Source organism: Theobroma cacao, chromosome 5 (genome assembly GCF_000208745.1).
Source record: "Theobroma cacao cultivar B97-61/B2 chromosome 5, Criollo_cocoa_genome_V2, whole genome shotgun sequence".
Lineage (NCBI taxonomy): Eukaryota > Viridiplantae > Streptophyta > Magnoliopsida > Malvales > Malvaceae > Theobroma > Theobroma cacao.
This window is the reverse complement of record NC_030854.1, coordinates 17,455,867-17,461,323: the sequence shown is the minus strand read 5'-3', so window position 1 is coordinate 17,461,323 and position 5,457 is coordinate 17,455,867.

Sequence of the window (5,457 nt, the reverse complement as noted above, 5' to 3'; positions counted from 1 at the left end):
ATGCTTTTGATGGTAATTGTTTACTCACTGAGATTATGTAATCATAATCTCACCCCTCTTCCTATCCATTTTTCAGGCTCAGGACAATTTGTTGATAGTTGATTAAGACGAGAATTAATCTCAAAGTTGCATCCTAGAAAGTAAGGGTTCGTAGCCCTACATCTTCTTAGTCAGTTGGAGGCCCAAGTGTCACTGTAAAAGTAATTTTATTCTTCAGTTATTTGATTTAAAGTATGTATGAATATATTTAGCTTTTACACCATGTTTTTGGCGAGTTTCGGTATTTTCAAAGAAAAATGACGAAAATGCCCTTGTGAGCCAGAAAGTAATATTTTATTGTTTTGGTTTGGAAATGACTTATGATTTTTTTGAAATGTGAGATTTAATAACTGTCACTCATTGAGGAGATGCGAAAGTTGATGCTAAGCCTTGCGGGGTTTCGATCGACATTCGGGGTAATGAGTGCCTATCGGGATGTCACGACGGTTGTCACGGGCTCGATGGGAGTTTCGGGTCGTGACATTTTAACTTTTAGGGACTTAATTAAAATAGTTTAATTAAGATTAAGGTTAATATTATAAATAGTTATAATATTAGAACCTTAATTGCAAACATGACGAAATGAAATTAATTTGATTTTAATTTACAAGGACTAAATTAAAAGGGTTTAATTAAGTGTCGAGTCAATATTATAATGGGTTATAATATTGGGCCCTTAGTTTCAATTATGAGAGTTGTTTAACCTAGGTATAAATATCACTTTAAACTACTCACATATGACTATGAAAACCTAGTTGTCAGAAACAACTAAAAATTCTCTAGTCGCCTCTTGTGGTTGAGAAAAAAATCTTGTGATGAATTTCTCTAGAGTGATCCGGCTTCTAGTTTGTGTGAAGAAAAGGACAATTGCTGTCCACTATTTTAGAATAGAGAGTAGTTAAAAGCTCCTACCTTGCTGAAGGTTCAAGTGCAATTATGTGGGTACCGTTGGAGGCCAAACGCTTGGGTGGCTTGGGCTCTTCCTCACTTTGTGGTGTAAACGAGCTTGAGTCAAAATAAGAGTAGTGCCGTATCTTCTCTCAATCAAGAGGATTTGCCATCGTGATTACAACATCACTTGGCTAGGTAATATTTTGTTTACTCTTCTTAAATTTTGTTTGTATTAAAACCGTTAAGGTGATCCATCGGTGGTGGCATGGCATGGTAAGTTTAAATTTTATTTTTCATTGCGTATGATAATTGTTATCTCTTATTTTCATGCCATTCCAGCAGCTTTATGTTCACCATGCTTTGATTTAATATTTAAACCTCATGCAAAGGTTTTACATCATGAATTCTTTCAAACAAATTTATAACATTGCCATGATTTGTTTCAAAATGGATTTAAAATAAGCTTTTGAGAACCCAATTTGGTTATAAAAGGTTTTGTCAAATCGGGAAATTCGAGAATAGGTCGAATGTCACATCAGAATAATGTGACCCTTGTGCACAAGTGAGCTTTAGCTAGAGAACCTTTAGTTCGCTGACAGGTTGTTAGACGTGCCTAAGCCATTGTTTGTGTTATATACGTGGCAAGGCCACAAGATAGAAAATTTGAATGTTAAAAACATATGAATATATAAACAATTTGAACTCAAATGGAACATTTTTGCCTTACATAAATACCAAAGAATTGTGACATAAAGTAACCATTTCATGTAATATGTCAAAACCAGCGCAATTAAAAGATTTCTACCGTCGAAATCATTTAGTGTCCTTTACTCAAAATCGAACTAACATAAGCACTCACGCTCCCATAAAATCAAGCAATGTCAATGCTTATACACAAGCATATGAACGAACTTATGCTTAAGGTATTAAACACAAAACCTTCGTATAAATAAGGGAGTTGCAAAAAAACTAGTATTTCTCACCATGCAAAAGAATACGTATTTGAAAATCCAAAGAGATATCACTATCAAGTAGGTAATCATAAATAATCAACCCGTGGACTCGCTTCCACATAATAACATTCGGGAGGCTCCCTATAATACCCCGTACTTTGATATGGTGATTAATAAAGCTTATTGGATGCCAATTGAGGCATAATAAGGTATTTTGGGTACCAAAGAGACAAGAGAAAATTTTTGGAATAAAATAATATTTTATTAATAAAGTAATATTAAAATATTAATATTTTACTCAGTCTAGAAAATTTTCATGAAGAATGAGTATATGGTCAATCTAAGTGGGGAAGAAGAAGAATGAGAAAATTTCAAAGGAAAATGACATTAATGGGGCCGCATGTCTTTATGAAGTAAAGATAGCGCGGGTAAATAAATATTTTAAATATTATGGTGATACCGCGTTGGAGTACAACTTCGATTATTTGGTTGTACACATGTAAAAGAAGAAAGATAGATAGAAATTAGAATTTAAATCGTGTCAGAAGGGTTAAATTGTAAAAGTGGAAAGTTGAAGGATTTATAGATGAAATTTTAATATTTTGAGGAAATAAAATAAATAGTAATAAAATAAATAATAAAATTATAAGGAAAAAGGAAGAATTGGGAGGTTGTGGATGGGAATGAAAAAAAGTCAAAATAGAGGTAAAATGAGATAAAGATGAGGAAAAAAATATATAATAAGAAGATAAAGGAATGGAGGTGGCGGCATGGGAAAGTTATTTCCAAGAACTTGTCATGAGCTTTAAAGCATGAAATAGTTGAAGAAAGGTCAAAGAAAGCATGGGTTCTTGGGGTAGCTGCCTATGTGACCAAATGGAGATAAATGATAAGATAAAATAATAAAAGAAATGAAAGTAAAGAAAGAAAAATGATGGAAAAAGGTGACATGTAGGAATCCACCCATGGTGGCAAGAAATACAATAAAGGAAGTCAATTTTTTTAAGCTAGGCATTTGTGAAGTCCGACCATTGAGAAAAAAAAGAAAAGTCAAAGTCAGTTGCGAGGGAAAAGCCGACTATTTGAAGAAGAAAGAGAAGAAAGGTGCTGCTGACCGACGGGAGAGAGGAGAAGAAAAAAGAGAGAAAGAAACGAGAAAGGAAGAAAGAAAGAAAAAAAAAGAAGAAAAAGTGGGCATAGCCCAATAAGAAAAGAATGGGCATAGCCCAATAAGAAAAGAATGGGCATGGCCCAATATGAAGAAATGGGAAAAGCCCATGGAAAGGGCCCAATAGCAACAAAGAAAGAAAAGTCCAAAAGAGAATAAAGGTGGAGACTTGGGCTTGGGCTAAGCTAGCCCAAATAGGTAAAAATTTCCTTGCTTTTATTGGGCTTGTTATGAAGTTGGATTATTTGGGGCTAGCCCACTTGTTTAGTTAAATTTTGGTTATTAGTGATATGAATTAAATTAAAATTACTTTAATACAATATTTAAGAATTCTTTTGTGATGTGTCATAGGACTAAAGTAAAGAAGAAAATATGAAATTTATGAATAATGCTCAAGTGAAGTTAAGAAATTTTAAATGATTCGTTGTGAAGAATTATTGTTGTCGAAGGAATTTATTTGCATAATTTAGTTGAAAGTGTTAAGTTGAGTGGTATAATAATTGGATAGATTTGAAATGACTGTGATTGCCATAATTATAGTTAATACTGTGGAAATATATGATGGATTTGGGCGAAAATTATTTAGAAAGGTTGAAGTAGGCACATGACATCACAAATAAGTTATCGGAGATATAAAATAAGGAATTACATAAGCAACTAATATAAGTAATTTTAGTAAAAATGTATTAAGATGTGAGTTAATTGAAGATGGTTTCATGGTAAGATGAAAAATATAAATTTGAGTAAGGATTAATTGATTGAAGTGCTGCCCGTATACATATGTAATTAAATATATTGAGTTCGTATTATTGCTAGAAAGTGTAAAGATAAGGTTAGAGTACTGTGGTGGCGTGCCGGAGTAAATAATAAATGATCGGCCAATGAAAATAGTTAGAAACACCTCCAAGCAAATAGCAATTTAATATCTCATTGTTGCCAGGTGAGTGAACTTGCATTAAAATGTTTTGGGATATACACGTTATGTTTGATTGAATCCTCTAAAATGTTTTATTGGTTTTTCTTCAACAACTTGCACGAGGTGAGGTACCATTGTGCATAATATGGATAGTGTGATGAATTCATATGTTTCGGTATAATATGGATATATATATGTATATACTATGTCATAAATGGTACCATTGTGTGACAAAAGCAACCGTGCATGTGCTAGGTGAGGTGCACTTGCCGGTGATGATAGTGGTGAAAGGGATGGATGTTGACACTACTCGTGTGCACAATGTGGGGGGATGTACACGATGGCATTATTTTGTGCACGATGTGGGCGGATGCACACGATGACTCTGGCTATGTGCACGATGTAGGGGGATGCACATGAGCTGGGTGAGATGGGGTGTCCGGCTATGTGCACGATGTGGGGGGATGCACATGAGCTGGATGAGATGTGGTCATATACTAGTTGATATATGCTTAAATATATGTATATGCAATAGAAAGATTATGATTATAATATGTGATTATATGGCATAATGAATCTTGAAAATTTCACATTTACTTGTGAATTGATTTTATTGCAGCAAGAAACATTCTGTTTATAATGCCTTGCTTGGATGATTGCTAGAAATTTCCTCTCTTTCTAATTTCATGTTGAATATGGTTCATTCATCATTAAATGATTTAATAACCAGGGGTTAAATGGAGGGATTTTAATAAGAACTTGAACTAAGTTGTATTGTTTTCGAACTTAAGTGCATCATGATTTCTAAACTTCCTTAACGTTGCTTGTTCCCTTCCTATGTTCACTTACTGAGTTTATACTCACATTTTTAAACTTCACGTTTTAGGTTTTTCTGAGTCAAAGGTGATTGGATCCTAGGACGAGGTGTTCCTCCCTATCCATTGCTCGGTAGGTTTACCCTAACATTCAATGTTAGCAACCGTACCCAGAGTCACTCTACTAACGATCAAGGTCCAATTATGTGTATATGAATACTTGATGTGAAATGTTAAGATTCATTTGTTAATCTATTTATGAATATATTGGTGGATGATGCCATTATGAATGTATGATTGGGTTTCATGAATCATTTTCAAAGAAACAGTATTTGAACATTTTGAGCTTTGGATTCTAAAGGAATAAGGATTAATGTATAAGATCAATAAAGTAGGCTTGCTTGGGCTTAATGGGCTGAGCCCATTGGGCCCTTGAGCCAATCATAGACCGAAAATTGGGCTGTGACACTCCCCTCCACCAGATTCCCACAGCCATGGTAGTCTCGACAATGTTGATCGACATTGGAGAAATCATGTGGTTGCAACCACGTATATCAACTCGTGCCCTAGCCACGTATATCAACTCGTGGCCTTGCCACGTATATATCACAGACCATAGCCTAGCCACGTATATATCACAGACCATAGCCTAGCCACGTCTAACAGCCTGTCGGT